This window comes from Lactuca virosa, chromosome 4, assembly GCF_052849685.1.
Source record: "Lactuca virosa cultivar CGN04683 chromosome 4, Lactuca_virosa_CGN04683_v6, whole genome shotgun sequence".
NCBI lineage: Eukaryota > Viridiplantae > Streptophyta > Magnoliopsida > Asterales > Asteraceae > Lactuca > Lactuca virosa.
The window spans coordinates 265,542,022-265,547,920 of NC_136429.1; positions in this window are offsets into that span (position 1 = coordinate 265,542,022).

Below are 5,899 nucleotides of genomic sequence, written 5' to 3' on the forward strand. Positions count from 1 at the left end.
TTCCTGGTACGTATTTAAATTCAAGAATTTCATGTATTTCCTCTGGGACTCGACGAGTTGGTGGCCCAATTCGTCGACTAGAGTCGTGATTCACGGGAAGTTTAAGTGGCCTACTCGACGAGTCGGGAGACCGACTCGGCGAGTAGGTGTTGTTTGAGTGAAACCCTCAATTTGAGGGTTTGCACCCTATTTAAACAACTTATCTCAGCCTCCATCGTCCCGTATACTCCCAGAAGACATCTTATCGAAACCTTAGCCTTGTTTGAGTATTCTAAGGCCATTTTGGTGCATTTTGGTGGATTGTGAAGCTTGAGAAGGGGAAAGGAGCTTGGGAGTTCAAGTTGGAGCTTGGAGATCCAGAGATTGTGTTCCATTTCCAGCTCATTTAAGGGAAAAAGCTCCTGCCTTGATCTTCCATGTGTTTATTCATCTTTAGGGCTTGGATTTTGGGTATATTTAGGGCTTTCTAAGCCATTTTCGGGTTGTGAAGTGTTATAGGGAGTATTGACTTCAGATCTTGGTCATTGGAGGGGTCTCATGGCATAAAGGTGCCAACTTTATGGCCATGAGAGCCCCATGCATCTTTTAGACATCATTTGTAGTCCTTTAGGGCTAAAAGACCCATGCATGGACGTAAAGTTTGTGGCTTTACGTGCTATATCGGCCCTAGGAGGTCAGATCTACCCTTTGGATGAGATGAGCTTGACAAAAATCGAGTTTATAGACATGGACTTTAGTGGACTCGGCGAGTTGTTCTTGGGACTCGACGAGTCGGATAGTGGTTCTCCAACCCTTGCTGTTTTGAGGGTCTGGTTGAGTCTAGAGAAGGACTCAACAAAGATGGACGAGATTATAGACCTGGGAATCATGGGACTCGACAAGTGTTTAAGCAGACTAGGCGAGTCCAAGGCAATCTTCCAATCTTTGAAGATGGACTCGACGAGTTGTTCATACAACTCGGCAAGTCATAGACTGGACGCATTCTTATGAGGGAGATGAACTCGACGAGTTCAAGGTCGAACTCATCGAGTCGGATGAAGATGGCCCCGATGGTATGATTGAAGAAGAACTCGTCGAGTTCTTTCTAGACTCGACGAGTAGAGATGGGGATTGGTTCGAGTTAGAGGAGTATGGACTCGACGAGTTGGTAGACCAACTCGGCGAGTCAGGTCAACTTGATGTTGACTTTGACCAATGTTGACTTTGACTGAATTGAGTTGACCCTGGTTTGGGTTGCATGTTCGAATTGATAACTTAGAAGGGTTGTCGTGTAGGGATTGAGGAGTCGAGGGGAGTCGACTTTCACGCCGAGGACATTTCAGACACTACACGACATCGAGGTGAGTTACCTTCCAGTAGAAGTGGGTCTAAGGCACCAAGGGCGGCCTACTGGTAATTGTTTAGTTGTGATGATTGTCTTTGTGATAATCATCTGGGTTACTTATGCTTGATATATATGTATGCTAGTATGCTATGTTATGTGAGATAGTATCAGTAGGAGGGGACTAGTCCCCGATTCGGTCGCTAGGACCAATGGGTAGGTCGGACACCCCAGATATGTCTGACAACATGATTATGATATGATATTATATGCTAGCGGTAGGGGGTGAAATAGTCCCCGTATTCGGTTGAGATAGACCGGAGGGTAGGTCGGCACCCCAGAATAGCCTGACATGGGTAGCTCAGCACCCCAGAATGGCTTGACGTGGGTAGGTCAGCACCCCAGAATGGCTTGACATGGGTAAAAACTTTTGTCACAGTTGAAGCATTTTTGGTGAGTCTCTCTCTATGATCTCTCTTAATTTCATTGAATTCATGCGTTACGTTCATGATTTTTTATCATTTGACTCATTGGATCAAATTTTTCTTGAAAAACCCATTTGTTGTGATCCAATAATTTTTTTGTTGATCAAGGTCTGATCCAATCATATTCATTTGTTTAATTCGATTCTCAAATTGCAATTGTTATTTTGATTAGTCCAAAAATCATTTTATCTTGGAGTTGATATTAGGTTTGTAAGTGTTCAGAGTCAATTCGTATTGTTTAGCCCAAATTATTTTTGATCTGGCCCAACGAATTTCGATCCATATTTGGTTTGATCCGAATTTGTTTATGAATCTATTCATCAAACTTACGTCGCTGACTCATCAAATTTCGTTCATCAGTTCGATTTCAAAATCTCGTTTCTAAATCTGATTCATGATTGTTGTTCATCAGATCAATTTTCTCAAAATCACTTATAATCTTCATTCATGATTCCTATTTTCATCACGATTTAAGTTTTCAATTTGAATTTTGTATCTCAAAATCGTTTTCTTCTAAATCGTTTTAAGCTATCCTAACTTTCTGATGATGCGATAATAGAGAAGTTTATTCTTCTTGAATGATACGAAATTGATAAATCTTGGTTTTGGATTGGATTGTTGAAAGAACAAATCAAGAAGATGAATGTTTTATTAATGGTGTTCCTAATTTACGAGCTCGAAGAAGGAATCAGACTTGATTTAAGAAGATGAATTAGGTATTTGTTGATGGTCGGGTATGAAAAGTATAAAAGAAAATCAAAATCGAAACCTTTTTGTTGATGAATTCAATCTCGCCCTTTGATTTTGAAGAATCGATTCAGTGAACTCGATTTGGGAGTCGATGAAATTTTGATATCGATCTGATGCAAAAGCAAAGGTTTATGATGCTTCGTTAAATCGATGGTATTTGCTTTGGTATGGGAAGAACTGTGAGAACTAAGATTTGGAATCGAGATGCCTGGGTTAGCAATCGAATGATTCTGACTTGAGATTTGATGATCGATGGTGTATGATGTATGAAGGGTCTCACATACGAAGACTCACTTGGGTTACTAATTTTCGAAGGCTGAGATATGGAGTTTGAGAAATCGATTTCAGAGGTTTTGGTGTTTCAGGACTCACGAAAGTTTTTGAGTCACGAAAGTTTCTTTTGTGATGTTCGTACCTGTGAAACAAAATTGGAGCAGAATTAACGAAGGTTTTGATAGTTGATGTACAAAGGTTTCCAGTCTGTCGATGATTTTGATTGTTGTTATGGATTTGGTGCTCTGATTGAACGAAGGGGAGAGAGAAAATGGGCAGATGAAATTTCATACGAAGGGTGTTATAGATTTCTAACGAAGAGGAGAGAGAAAATAGGCATCTTGATTTCGTACGAAGGGATGAAATTTCGTACGTTTGCATAAAGTTTCGTACGTTGCTGTGAATTTTTTCGTTTGATTGGGGAAGATGAAGTTTCGTACGAATTGGGGAAATTGGGGAAGAAACTCAGAATTTTCGAAAATGACCCCTGACCTTACGAAAGTTTGACATCTTTTACAAAACTTCGTACGAATAAACAAAGTTTCGTATGTTTTGAATGAAAAAGAAGAATTTTCGACATTGGCCCCTAAACTTTCGAATGTTTGGCAGTTTTTGTCCAACTTCGACAATTGGGGTATTTTTCAAATGTTTGGAAGACAAAAGGCATACCTTTCAAAATCCGTCCCTGGAGTTTCGGAAATTTGGCAGTTTTTGCCCAAATTCGAAAAAGGAATTTTTTTGCTGAGAAATTGAAGAATATGCATTTCAGGCCACTGCAGTTTATGCGAATTGACACTTTCTACCCAGCTTTGTAAAAGGGGGAGATTTTTGCATTTTTGGCTGTTTTGGGCGCACCGGGTCACTGCAGAATTTTGAAATTGACAATTTCTACCCATTTTTGAGAAATTTGTCAAAGGCGGTCCGTGAACGAAGCTAAAAATTGAAGATTTTTTGGTTTTTCTGGATTAAAGCACAAAGTTTATGCCACATGTTAAGGGGGAGTTTTGACACGAAAAATTCCGAATAGAGCACGTTCTCTTTCCTTGAAGGTTTTATAATCAAATTTCGATTATAAAAGGGGGAGAAATTTATATGAAAATTCGAACTTGAATTTTTCATATTACGCGGATTTGACGACCGAAGTGACCTTGAATTTTTGAAGTATACGAAATGAAGCGATTGGAGATTCGGAAGTGATTTCATTTCGAAATGGGTTTGGTTTTATTGAAGATTTTTGGGGTGTGCTTTTGTGCTCTACTTTTGGTGATCAATTTGGAGTTTGAGAAGCTCGTGATCATTCGTTGATGCTCGGTTTGTATGGTTTCACAGCCTAGAGCCCAAATTGAAGAATCATGGAAGAATTGAAGATTGAAGTTCGTTTCGACATGTGTCACCCTTGAGGCTCGGATCGCATAGTTGCTCGATTTTGGAAGATTTGAAGTGGGTCATTCATTCCTAACTTTGAGGGGGAGAATGTTGGGGTACAAAGTTTTTCATGAATGACTTTGTAATGTTTGACTTTTGTAAAACCCACTTGCATGTGGTGCATTATCCTTGTGGCATCAGATAGAGAATGAGAGAGAGACATGTAAACACCTCTATATAAGGTGGGTTTAGTCCACTTGTAGAGGTGTGCTTGAGAGGTATAAAAGTGAGTGTGTAAGTTTGTGTTATTTATGTAGATATAGATCTATGTCCCTTTTTGTAACACCATACATATTCAATACATCTCTTGAACACCCAAATCACCATGTTCATTGTGCAATCTTTAATTCCGCATGCCAAACCATGTTCTATAATCTCATCAATGGGTAGGTCGGGCACCCCAGAATTGCCCGGCAATATGTATGTGGTTTTGGTATGTGGTATGATGGGGGAACTCACTAAGCTTCGTGCTTACAGTTTTAGTTTTGGTTTCAGGTACCTCCTCGTCTAAGGGGAAGAAGTCGGCGGTGTAGCAGCGCATCACACACACACATGATTTCAACATTGAGTTTCTGGGATTGTACTCTGATTTTCATTACTTCTGATGATATGGTTTTGATACACGACATTATGGTTTTTATAAGTTGATGTAATACTGACAATGTTTTGGTGAACTGTTTTATGAAATACTTAATTAAAAATGAAAATTTTTGGCCTCGAAATTTGGGATGTTACAAAATGGGAAGAGCTGAAGAGGGTGCTAGTAGAGGAGTATTGTCCTAGAGATGAAATACATAAGTTGGAACAAGAATTGTGGACCCTAACCATGAAGGGTTCGAGTAGATGGCCCCCAACTAATGAATAAAATTAAGTTTCTATTTCTTGCATTGAGTTTGGGTTGATTGCAACAAGTAGAAACTTACTCTCATTAATTTCTCTATTATACTATATTTTAGGGACAAGAAAGAAGAATGGAGAATACATGCTTCAACTGGTTTGATTCATCAGCTGAGTTTGCCAAGGAGATCCTCTAAGTTATCTGTCACGGAATAATTATTGTAGTTCCAAAACAATAGCCTTTAAGGAGCAGGCTAAAAGGGGTTGTGCCACCCATCCACGAAGCATAATAGAAATTTTAAACAATCTTAGCTATTTTTCATTTGGAATTTCAAACTTATCATGAGGATGATAAAACTGCCATTTTTTTACTTTTCTAGGTAAGGCGAACACACATAAGTGAAAGAATCTTTGTATAGTAACTTATCATGAATATGAACAATGTAAGATCATTTTTTTACCAATTAATTATCCTTCTTAAATATCTACTAAGAATCTTTGTATATGATATTTGTGGCAAACGAACACAACATACATGTTGGATTTGGTTGCCGATTACATCTAAAAGCATTAAATACAAGTTCAGGTATGCTAGGAGAATGGGCAAAACCTAGCAATATATGTCTTCACATGGAAGTAGAAATATGTCACACCCCCAAACCAAGGATGGCGGAAATGTCCGGGGGTGGAGGACTTCATGTCTAGTATCATAACAACAGTTGTAATAGTAATTCAAGAAAACACAACCAACATATATATAATTGAAAAAGTTACATCATTGTATTAATTACATGTTTACGAATCAATT